The sequence below is a fragment of the Saccostrea cucullata genome, unplaced genomic scaffold (assembly GCF_032062105.1).
Source record: "Saccostrea cucullata isolate Sc308-1 unplaced genomic scaffold, CSIRO_AGI_Scuc_v1 ctg18905, whole genome shotgun sequence".
In the NCBI taxonomy this organism is placed as follows: Eukaryota; Metazoa; Mollusca; class Bivalvia; order Ostreida; family Ostreidae; genus Saccostrea; species Saccostrea cuccullata.
In genome coordinates, this window is record NW_026917964.1 from 240 (window position 1) to 13,866 (window position 13,627).

Consider the following 13,627-nt stretch of genomic DNA (forward strand, 5'->3'; position numbering starts at 1 on the left):
CAAGAGCAGTGGGATCATATTTGAACAGCAATACTTCCAATGTATTTGTTGCACTTGGAGCATTTAGTGGAAAAAATGGAAAAGAAAATTACACCAGAACTTATTCAGTTGTTTCATTTAAATTTTGAAGAAATTTTTTCAGTGTGTATATTTTTTTTTACATTTATAATAAAATCAAAGAAAATCTAACAATACATCTGAACCGATAAAATTGAAAAAAAGGAGTTTAATCACAAAACTATTAATAATTTAGTACTAAGCTATTTAAATAGAACATTTTTAATTTTTAAGAATATTTCTTTTCATCGTGTAACTTGAATCTTTAAACAAAAATGTTTTAAATTCCTTCTGAATATATATCAATGAGTATAGAACGCATTGTGAACGTATTTTGAACGCAGCCAGTGCAGTGAGAACGCCGTGAACACGAGATGAAAACTCCGCGGAAGCGCAGTCAATAGCCGATAGATCTCCGTGGGAACGCAGTAGAACGCCGTGAGATCGCCGTAGAATCGAGTCCGTTGCCATAGGGACGGCGTGACATCTTTATATTGTGAAAATTTTACAGAAATTTGTGCAATTTTCCTGCGATTCCACGGCAATTTTAAAAACTTAACAACCCAGTTAGGACTCCGTGTAAATCCAGCTTGGTGTGACAGGGTCTTAAGCGAGAGGTACATAGTATAAAAGCAATTGCCTTACTCAATTGCAAACTATATTATCAAAAGTAATATGAAATCAACTCATTTGTCAATAGCCTGCATCGGTTAAGAATTTAATTGATCGTATTTGCAAAATAATATTGTATACCAAAGAGGAAGGTAGACATGATAGATAACTTTTCAATCATCAGCTTTTCTCACGGATGTACGTAGCAATAAACCATTTCCACCTACATGTTGGACTTGAATTTTTCAGTTTACACAAGAGCATGTCCTATGCTCGAAAAAGTTTAAAATGAGGAAAGTTATTGACAAACAAGTTAATGAAACAAGAACATCAACGATCTCGTTTAGAGTCGTCATTTAACAAATCCTATTGTCGATACAATAACCTTGCAATTGACAGCAAATAAAAACTATCATTAGTCACATTGTGATGGACGTTTTCCATACTATTTTAATTCCATTATTTACACAATGAATTTTTCACGGATTTTCCTTTTCCCGATCATGATAAAGGGCACACGGTGGGTTTGACCGATGGGCAGATGATGTTCACTCCTCTATGGCACCTGATCCCACCCCTGATGTTTTATAGAGGTCTGTATTTAATCTGGTCTTCATTTTTATTATTTGAGCTTATACACTGTTAGATATTTCTATTCATTTCTGCAAAAAATATTATGTTTTATTTTTGCAATTTTTTTTCGGATGTAACATTTTTCAATCTATAGCAAAAATTCCACCTTTGCTTCAAAAACATATACGGACTAAAAAAGAAGAGCTAACAATTGAAAAAAAGTTTATCTATTACTTACCCGCGCAATGGCATTCAGAAGGCTGTATTGGTCGTGATAGGAGTTAAGTCGAATGAAGCTCCTAGCGATTGTGGAGAATGTTCCCACAGAAACCTGGGCGTCATATGGTCCGATATTCAAAAATGTGACAAACTTGGACACAAAATTCTTCTGAAGATCGAAGTTATCAGATCCCTCACTTCCAGAGGAATCCAGTAGAAACAGAATGTCTGCTGGCGCCGCTTGACATGCTGAAAATCTTTTAGATTTTAGGGTCGACTATTTGATTCGGTAAGGAATAAAATGACTTTTTTTTCCAGAGTGGTTAATATTTTTTTCATAAAATTATATTATATGCATATTACTTTTATAAAATAACATATATACCTTCAATTTCAAGATGATGAGGCCATGTTTAAAATGGCGTTTGTGTGCATTAATTCTCCAGACTCGGAGTAAAAAAAATAGTCTGTAGGTAGAATGCTGTTTTTTTTTTTCTTTCTAGAAAATTTCAGCATATATCTTAACTGGATGAGAAAATTCAAGGGTAAAAAATTTTTACTAGAGGACAGAGGTTAAACAAATGTTAACTTTTTGTGTTGCTGGAGATTCTTCCTAAAATTGACCTGTGTCATCAAGACATCAATATATAAATCAGATAAAAGTTAACAATTCTACTCGACAGTGACTACTATGAATGACGATGGTACAAACCTTGTGATCGACGAGGCAACGTATGCGTATAACACTGCTGAATAATACCCAGAATGGTTATTATTAGAAATATTATTCCACTTATTCCGATCATAGTCTCCTCTGTTTATCACCAATTTAAAGGTCAGTTTATGATAAGAATATAGGTTAATATAAGGCCATGATAATTGTGAACCTTTCTAAAAATTTCATTCATGTACATTTTAAGACGACTTTGCACAACTGTAAGTGTATGTAACATGTAGAAATGATTATAAATCTGTTGCGGTTGCGGGTTTTCAAAAAAAAATATTAAACGTTTGGAATACATTTATCTAAGGTATTGGATCCAAACCATATTATATAATTTGATGAAGTATTGATTCAGTGACAATTTTCCATTCTTTTTTATTTTCATATTAGCTATCAACAGGTATTTGACAAAGACATTGGCATTGAAAGTGACTCATGAAAACTAAAGAAAAAACATAATAAAAATGGAAAGTGTTGTTCTTTGATAAACAATTGATTTCAAACTTAATTTTTTTTAGTTTAATATATAAAGAATAAATTCAATTTTCTTTTCAGGAAATATTATATCATTTTTTTTAACGAAGATAGAAAAGTGTTCAAGAGGAAGTCAAACGAAAAATCACTTTTAGGTCAAGATTTTAATCAATATCATAGGCAAACATTGACTTACCCTAAACCAACTTTTATTGCGTGCAGAATTTTCACGAGGTCCGTGAGAGCCTCATCATCGCGAATATTTCTGTCGCAACCGGTCCTTAACGTCACTCTTTCTATCAACAACAGATTCAATAAAGGCTTGATCGCGAAAACTAATCGTCGCGAAGTAGTTTATCCCCCAGTAAACCGCAAAATAAAGCCGTCGCGAATGAAAGTTGTTTAAGAATTGGAGGGAAAATATTTTTTGCCATGAAATATATGGAGATAACGATAAGTATTCAAGCTCAAAAGTCCATTAAACAATACAAAATTGAAGCAGAGCAAACATCCAAAACATCAGAGGTGGGATCAGGTACCATGTAGGAGTGAACATCCACTTCTGACCGGTCCCCCCCGCTGTGTGCTCCTTGTCATGAACCAATCATTTCAAATTAAAGTATAGAAAAAGAAATTTCGGTAGTGCGCTTGTTCCATGATTGGAAGGTGTTCGGTTCAAACCCTGGCCTTCAAAATTTCAAACCCTTCACCGGTGTATGATCTATGATAATAGTGTATCTTCGTTTGTATTTGTAAATATTCGCCACTTAAAAGGCATAGTATATTGTACATGATAAGTATTTTTAATTTCTTTCTTTCAACTTTCATTACTGGAAAACTCCTCTCCAGAATCAATTTTGTTTCATATGAAACACACATTGGGCTATTATGATAATAAATACTGTACATATTAGTACTTTAAAGTGCAATGAAAAGTTTTGAACATGTATTTGCAAGTTCAAGTTCATTTATTTCAATAATAGCTACATGAGGTATAGTATATAAATACGATGAAAAAAAATAAATATATGATACATTTACAAGAGCATAAATGAAAGTCTTATACATATGTACAAGGTAAAACAATAAACATACAACGAGAAAAGAAAAGAATGGGATGGTCACATTTTAATTATGGAGGACAGACAGAGCAGAAATAATGTCAAACTTCTTAAATCAATTACAATTTTATAAATGTTGTTGAACATGTTAAAAAAATAATTTAAAAAGAATTAAGTCCGCTTCCAAAATATTTTATTTTTAAAAGACAATGTAATACACAGGTAAATGCATTTTACTGTTCTTCTTTTTCCTCCGAGACTTCATCTTTGTTTCAGCAAAATGTTTCAAGAATGTCATGGTAGATCTATAGGATTCCTAAAAAAAATTTTACATACGAGTCTGGTGCTTTTAGCTTATCATGTCTCGATTTTAATGATTCAGAAAGGATTAGGACGCCTTTACCTTGTTAAGAAAGTCCACATCTTCCTTTTCGTAGTCAAAGACCGTTGTCCCTACATAATGAGTATTGATGCCAACTGTTCTAGACACATCTGCTGACTGACGGAATACAAAATCGTTAGCCAAGATAGTAAATATTAAAAATATCATAAAGGTTTTGACAACAGTAATTTTTTGTAAAATCAATTTTAAATAAGCCCAAACTGTGTAAATGATTGAGAGTTGCAGTCTTACCATATAGATATTTCTTTGCAGAATTCTGTAAGCACTCAAAAAATACTTACACTGATTCCCACTTGCGTGACGTTACAAGATAGTCCTGTATAAATTGCCTGAACAAGATTCAGCAATGTCGTCACTTCCTCTCTTTTAAACCCGTGGCTGCAATTTACTATTGAAAATCCATTTTCCTCAATGAACATGACGACTTCACGAAAATTCAACTAAAATGCATTAAAAGTTGAGGATGATATGTGTGGACATCGCCTTGAAAAATAATGATTTTGCCAAAAATGGACCAAAGGCATACCTTGCCATTTCCATCTTTATCCAAGCGATTAAGAACATCCTCCACAGTGACACCTTTTCCAAAAAGGTGTTCTTTTTCACTTTCAGTGAAACTTTTCTATGAAACACAAACATGTAGCTTCAGTAATAATCTCATAAAGTGTACCTTATTTTAATCCTTTTGTAAGTAAAGAATGAGTGACATGAAAAGAAATATTCACTTTATTATATTTCTAACAAAATCTGTAAAGACACTCCAGCAAAAATTTACTATAGTTAATCATAGTTACCATAGTTCATAGTGTGACCAGTACTAGTCGGCAGGGAATGTTCACTGCTACATGGCACTTGATCCCACCTCCGATGTTTTGGAGGTGCGTGTTTGTATGTTCTGCTCCTGTTTTGTATTGTTTAATGGACTTTGGAGTTTGAATACTGTTCGTGATCTCCATATATTTCATACTTAAATACTTCTAGTTCTCCTAAAACCAGCTCATTCATTTATTAAATCTAATATCTACAATATTGATACAGAAATTGAGAGGTATTTAGTCTCTAGATCTAAAAAAAAGTGGAGGATTATTTTCTTTAACTATCAGACATTTGCAAGTGAGAAATTGAGAAACTCGTATATCTTACACAATGTTTTTCAGTCCAACTCATAAAAAAATGTTATGATAAACTACTGTTACAGATTTTTTTAACTGTAACAAAATTTTCATACATTAGTATCTCTGTGTTTTTTATATACAGTAACCGGGTAATATTTTGGGAGATTAGAAAGAGATTATGGAGAGGCTTTAAATTGCTTACGTCATTTAAGATAGCTGCCAGCTCATCCTTACTTATAGTCTCATCGCTGTTCTCGTCAAATTTCGATGAAAGCTTAAGAAATAGTAGTATATAGTTATTTACCATCATATTCTCTGTAAAGATTACGAATTATTTCTTTTATATTTTAAAATTTCTTTCCACAAAGCCAAAAATTAAATAAATGAAAGATAACGCCTTAAAAAATCATGCAGATTGATGGATTTAAAAAATTAAGAAAATATACTTTCACCTCTAAAAATTTATTAATGGCGTCTTTTACAAGCACGTGTTCTTTTCTCAGCTTCATTTCTTTTTCATTCTTTGTGCAGCTTGTCTGTTAACAAAAAATTCAGACAATTGAGTCCACATTTTGAAAGTAAAGACTATTGAAATTTTACATTAGTAAACTCTGAGATAAAAATGATATATACTAGCTGCAATAATGTAGCCCTCTCCGATTTTTTTTTAATATGATGTTTTCTGGAGAGGGCTACAATTCCATCGCATCTTCGTAATGGTGCAAATATTTTTTTTTAATAGGAGCGACTGCAGGCAAAATAAATTATTTTTACATTCAACTTACTTCTAATAAGACGAAATTTTTATTCACTGTCAACAACATATCCCGTTAAATGCGAAAAACTTGTAAAATAACTCTGCAAGTTTCCTGGTAGTTTACTTCAGCAGCCATGACAGTTCACGCGTGACGTAATGAGACTTTCGCTTGAAATTTAGAACAACTGAATAAAGCAATTATCGGTGTTTATAAATGATTGTGCTGAATTTCATACCAAAAACATAGGTATATAAAACCAGTTTAAATGTTATTTTTATGCAAGCAGCGATATTTATGCTTAAAGAAAGGGAATTTTAAAAAATCTGCTCCTATAGAACCTAAATGCTCATTGGCTGTCCCAAAATACAATCTACCAAGGTCAGTAAACATGGCGGATAAATTCGAGTTGTGATGTTGACATACATGAAAAATAAGCGATATAGGGATCGTTCTGTACATTTTTGCAGTGATTTATGTCTTGGATGACTACTTATTTGGAGTCAAGGTAAGAAATGTTAATAAAATAGCCATTAACTGATAATTTGAGCCGAAATCCGTGCGGGAGCGAATCACACCCGCAGCTGCACCATCAGGAAGATCCTAAGGAGTTGTAGCCCTCTCCCAAAAAAAAAAAAAAATAAAATAAAAAAAAAAAGGGAGAGGGCTACATTATTGCAGCTAGATATATACCTGCCCATTTTTGTATCGGGGTACACTACTCGTCTGTTTTCTCTACTCTCGTACACGTCTCTGAAGCTCTGCTGTTCATTATCACTATACTGAAAGTCGTAATTAAAATCTTATTTTAATTTTTAAAAAATACTGAAAGTGGATTATAAAATCTTTATAGAATAAGAAATACTTTCATGCTCTATTTTTCGTTTTTTTTCTTGAGTCATTGGATCTTGTACATGTATATCATGAATTTTATACATGTATATATCTTATTTTTTTGATGTAGATTTTAGCTCATTTGAGCTAAAACCTCAAGTGAGCTTTCCTGATGACCCGTTGTCTGTAAACTTTTCACATTTTCAATTTCTTCTAAAGAACCACTTTGCTAATTTTTATCAAACTAAATACAAAGCATCCTTGGGTAAAGAGAAGTTTAAGTTGTAGAAATGCTTATCGGCCCAAGTCTCGTTCCAAGATGTGATAATCAAGAAAAGACAAAAATAGGTGGGGTCATTAAAATTTTTTTTTCTCAAGAACCACTGGGCCTGAAAAGCTGAAACTTACGTGAAAGCATCCTGGGGTTGAGTAAATTCTAAATAATTTAAATTATGACCCCTGGGGATAGGGCGGGGCCAAAATAGGGAATTCAACTTTTACATTGAAATATATAGAAAAAACTTTAAATATCTTCTCCTCAAGAAAAACCGGGTCAAAGAAGCTGAAACTTGTGTGCAAGCATCCTAGGGTTAACCTTGTATACTAGTAGATTCTAAATTGTTCAAATTATGACACCAGGGGTAGAGCGGGGCCACAATAGCGGATCCAAGTTTTACATTGAAATATATACTAATAAAAAAAAAACTTGAAAAATCTTCTCAAGAACCACTGGACCAGAAAAGATGAACTTATATGGAAACATTCTGATGTCGTGTAGATTCTGGATTGTTCAAATTATGACCCCAGGGGTGGAGCAGGGTCACAATAGGGAATCCAAGTTTTACATTGAAATAAATAGAAAAAATAAATCTTTAAAGATCTTCCTAAGAACCTCTGTGACAGAAAAGCTGTGTGATATAAAATCTCACCAATACAAAACCCAAAGTTTTTGAGGCTGTCAATTCATCCCGAGCAAACCTCTGTCTTTTATCCATAATATAATGAACTTTCTCCATAGGTTGTAACCTTTTGAAAAATGTATCTTCTTTCTTCATTGATAACCACCACCCTTGTATAGAATATATAATATATCATAAATTAAAGATCAAAACAAAAATTCTCTCTCTCTCTCTGTTTCATGTTAGAAATGCCGTAATATCTTTTTAATTACACACCAACATTATTATTGTACAAATATTAAAGTTAACTATAAATTAATAATATTTTGAAAAATACATTCTAGCAATTTATTTGCAAGGAGATGTTACTCATTTTTTAGTTTCATTTCAAATGAGCTGAAATCTCAATATCATATGCTTTAATTTGAAGTTATTTGTAAAATGAAATTCACTCATACCATCAAAACACGAAATGGGAATGTAACCAGAACTCCTCCGTCTATATAGAGATTTTTTTGGCCGGATATTACATATTGAACGGGTTGCATCAATCCTACAATAGATCCACATACAAAGATTATATCAGCCATATTTAATAATATAATTAGTTAAAGCTAAATTTTGTGACTACAAATTGTTCGCCTATGAAAGTTAAAATTCTGAACCCTAGGTCTTTATGGAAACGAAGTGTTTCTGACCTGGCAAGCTGGCTGACATGCGCATAGCCATTCTGAGAGGAACATTGGGAGTTGTTTTAAGGTGGAAGTACTCTTCCTCCATATTGTTTACATTCATTACCACGATACAAAGCTCCTTCCAGTTTTTGTGTACAACTGTAGAAAATTCTTTATAAAATGAGTAAATCAAAAACTATACTTTACCACTAGTTTAACAAAATACATTAATCAAAGCAAAATAATGTACAAGTGGAAATCTAAGCTGATTTTTTTCTCTTCAAAGGAAAATTATCTTATAAATAATTTGCCACTTTTAAATTGAATTTGAATTACAAAACATGATCTGGATTCCAAAAGATCGTAAAATTAATCCCAAAAAATCTCTGCATATGGTTCTAGGCCAAATGTCAATTCATGTCTTACAAAGAGTAAATGATATTAATTTTAAAAGAACAAAGGTAAGATGCATGTACTATCAAATCACATCAGGTGTTTTCATTAATATGTTGAGAACTGACATCTTTAAAGGTAGCATCTTTATTCCCAAGCTTTTCCGCAACAAGATCTCCAAAAAATTCAAATAATGTGTTCATTGGCTGCCATCCCAGATGGAACAACATATTTGGTATAAGACTTAATCGTCCTAATCTTGCATCTAAAAATAAAAAAGATATATAGTTATAGTTATTCATGTTATTATTAAGGTTAGTCTGATGTAAACAAAATTTAATATCTTATTTTAGTGAAAGGTTGTGACAATGATAGAAATGCAAGTATTTCTAATCTTTAAAAAAATCATTAGGTAATGTTGTTTTAGCATATTTCTTAATATAATAAAGAGCTCCAATTTCAATTTACAAATGTACATGTTTACCTTATCCAATGTAATCCTATGAAACAAGCTATTTTATTAACAGAATAATAATTTCATATTGATTGTTAGACCATTATGTACACTGATTTGTCCCTAAATTTTTTCCATTATTTCCTGATCATGACAAGGAACACAGGGCGGGTGTGGCAGTTCGGCAGGGGATGCTCACTCCTCCATGACACCTGATCCCACCTCTGATGTTTAGGAGGTCCGTGTTTGCTCCGCTCCTGTTTTGTAATGTTTATTTGATTTTTGAGTTCGAATACTGTTCGTTATCTCCACATATTCCATTGTTCAAGATTAAATTATACGATGTTTAGATAAAAAGGAGGTCTGGTCCGTATTTCTGAGTAGTCTTTTGTTAAATATGCCTCATCTATTTCACTTCTCAAGAGTATATCCTAAGGTATTATGAAGGGTTAGATACATGTATATAAAGAAACCATTTTTGTGCTTTAAAAAAATTATGAGCTTTTGCATTAATTATTGAACGAATCTCATATTTCTTGTGATGATACATACCATAGAACGTTCTGAAATCTTTCTCCAAAACTTCTTTTATTTTCGTGGAATTGTAACCAAGGGCTACCATGCAAGCAGTCATTGAACCAACACTTGTTCCAGCAAAGCGTTTAATTTGCTTTATCAGCCCTAGTTCTTCCAAGGCCTGAAATCAAAGCAATTGCTCATTTTGAACCATCCTCTTGCAAAATCCTACCTGTTTAAATGAGTGTAATTTTATTGCTCGATACTAGAATTATTCTTTTCTTCATGGAATAGCTGCAAATGAAAACAATATAAATGAACGAGACTTATTTTCATTTCAAACATTTTCAAATATCCTTTCTGCTTTCGTTTTTTTTTTTTTTTGTGTGTGTGTGGGTGTGTTAATTAATATTGATGTATTGTATTGCAAAGGTGTTGGTTTTTTGACTTTAATATAAACGTAATAATTTTTATATGTCATAAATGTATATTTAAAACATGTTAGTCAGATGATATAAGACGTGTTTTATACTAATTGTTAGACCGTTATTTACACACTAAAATATCATCGGATTTTCCTGTCATTTCCAGATCATGACCCGGAGCTAACAGCGGGTGTGACTGGTTGACAGGGGATGCTCACTCCTCCATGGCACCTGATCTCATCTCTGATGTTTAGGAGGTTCGTGTTTATTCTGTTCCTGATTGCTATTGTTTAATAGATTTTTGAGCTCGTTATCTCCTGTAACGTTTTTACAATGTACAAATGATTATCAATTGGGTTCGCTTAGGTTTTCTTCCTAAGAATCACGTTTACAATATAAAATCAAAACAAACTTCAATAGCTTCAATGGCACTAAAAAAAAATGAAATTTACTATATATACTTTTCCTTGGTTCTATCTGAATAATGATTGTCAAACTAAACAATAACGAACTATAACAAAAGAATCACTAATAACTTATCAAACCAATGATCCAACCTTTTACAATATCCCTGTAGCTGCAGACTAAGTGGTTTGACTAACAGTCCGGTTGTTTTTCGACACAGTCTGCAACTACCTAAAACACACCCTAAAAATCATAAAGTCACAGGTATACACTAAGAAACACAAACACAAACACAATCTAAGTTACCAAGACACCATAGCTACTAACAGGACTATTTTTGTTAGACACAAGTTAAAGTCACCGAGACACCATAGCTAGTCACAAAGACACTAGGGAACTAGGTCCCTGGGCTGAGTGGTCTAATTAACAATTTTGTTGTTTCCCGACACAGCCGAAGTACCTCCCTAAGTCACCTAACCCCTACAAAGAGTTACACCAACAGTAAACGAAGCTGGATTGATCCCTGAATTTATACCATTTTGCCTCTGTTCGTTAAAGTGCTAATTGGTTAATAATTCTTAACATTTGGTTGGCTAAAATGTCAACTCTGATTGGGTGCACACAAAATGATTTAATTGGGTGATTCAAAACCATTTCAGTCCACTTTACTTATTCTGATTTATTACACTCCATATACATGTGTTTCATTGTTCCGATACTGCGGATTTCAATTATCATTTTTTCAAAAATCTTTTGCTCTGGAAATTGTTATTGAAAAGCTTGTTCATAATTTTTATCTATGTAAAACGAATCATTTTATGATATATATTAATGCACTAAATGTTTATACCTGGATAGCCCCCGGATAAGCCACACCTTTAGCTCCGCCTCCCTCAAACACAAGATTTTCAAAAGGAAACGGGTCCTCAAAATCTCTAAGGTCCAAAGATATTGGAAAATCCTCTTCTGATGTTTCTAATTAGGAACAAAGTCGTTTTTGGGAGAAAACGTCATAAGTAACAATCTGATTAAAATACAGATCTCTAATAGTGCAAATGCGCTTTGCGCTATGTAGAGATCTTTATTTTAATCAGATTGCATGGGTAACAACATATAAACTGAGAATAAAAAGCTTACCTGGTTCGTCAGAATCATTGTCAACGTCTCTGTTTAGAAGACCTACGATATAGTTGTGTGTTCTGGCATCTTTTTCGGTTGTCTCTTGCGAATCTGTTATCGGTTTGGAAGAAAAACTCCTCCCATCAGTATTCCTTATAAAAATTATATATGTGATAGAAACGTGTATATACATGTATGTAAATCTGTAAATAAGCCGAAACTGATTCATCTTGAGATATTTGCTTCGAATTATGAAACCACGCATCCAAGTGACATAATGAAGTAGTTACAGTAAACTTTGCTTGGCGACATCTGATATTCAAAAAATGTTGACTGTGTAGAATTTGTGGGCGCAGAATTCACTGTTTTTCCGAAGCATCTAATAGCATTTATATATTGATTAATTGTATGCTGTTTAACGTCCCTCTCGAGACTTTTTTACTCATATGGAGACACCAACACTTGCCGATGGTGAGCTACAAATTTCGTCTTATATTCGGCACTGAGGGCCATTGAGCAGGGAGGGGTCTTTTCGTGCCAGCACCATCTGCGACACGAGACCTCGATTTATAAGGTCTCATCCGAAGAACCGGTTTCCACGTCCCACAGTGTGATTCGAAACCGCACCGTAAGGATCGACTCCTTACTTCGCGACTCTAGAGCAGACGCTCTAACCACTGCGCCACGCGGGCGAATTAAATAAAGAGCGCATTCAGGTTATGGTAATATTTGATTTTTTCTTCTGTTTCACAATGACTTTTTTGAAATGAAAATTTTGAAAGATTGTGAGAAGATACTACAGAATTCAACACAAAATTTTCATATTACTAGAAAAAGCCGTGTTCAATAAAACGCTAATGGTAAACGTGATGAATTTAATTTTTAGGGCCTGTAATATTTTGTCAAAATAGCAAAATTCTCATTTTCCAACAACATGCAAAAAATTATTAGTTTTGATTGAATAGTATTTGAAATATTCAAAAAGTGAGCGTTTTTCTGTGACAACCCTCGTAATTTTTTGTTAAATCAAAAAGGTAGGTTATCTAGTGAAGAAACACAAAGAAAATAGACAGAATTATTTTTGAGTTGTTCATACCTTATTTCCTTTTTTGCTGGGATACAAGATAGATTCATATGAAGGAACGTTATAATGTTAAAAAAAATTAGTGTTGAGAAGTTTATAACCCATTACCGGAAAAAGGTGTATATCCTGACAAATTTCATCAAATTTCATCAACAAAATTCTTATGGCCATTCAAACGTCTAACATATAGAACACGTGCGTCATTTCCTGTTTCATTGTCATACTGTGACTTAAAGGAAGGAAAAGTAAAAAAAGGAAGACAGATATCTTATTAAGAATAGTCTTTACCTCTAAGTTTATATCATGTAAAAAGGTGTATATTTTCCTTAAACATTAATACTTGTTTATATGCAACTCTGTACTTAATTTTTTTTTTTGAAATAAACAAAACAAATAATTAAGAAATAAAAAAAAAACCAAAATGTGATTTAAAACCCCCCCCAGATATTTTAAAATTTTACATACACAAACTATCGCTTAAAATTGTTCATTTTGAACGTACATTATACGTATTATTCATAATCACTAGAGTTTTTTTTTAAATCACAGCCTAACAACCAAATAACTCCGTTTTTTGTCCCCCGCTTGAAAAGTGGGGGATATTAATTTGGGTTTGTCCGTCCGTCCGTCTTTCTGTCTGTCTGTAACGCTTTCGTTTCCACACGATATCTCGAGAACCCTTTGAGCTTTTGCAATGAAATTTAGCATAGCAACTCCCTATAGACTAAAGAAGACCCCTATTGATTTTGGGGTCAAAAGGTCAAAGGTCAAGGTCATAAATAAGCAAATTCTGTCTGTTAAAACACTTTCGTTTCCACACGATATCTCTAG

At 32.9% G+C, this 13,627-nt stretch overlaps 1 pseudogene; it reads right to left on the minus strand.

The window, feature by feature from the left end:
* Positions 1 to 3,935: 3,935 nt before the first annotated feature.
* Positions 3,936 to 11,864, minus strand: LOC134268907 (uncharacterized; annotated as a pseudogene).
* Positions 11,865 to 13,627: the final 1,763 nt, after the last annotated feature.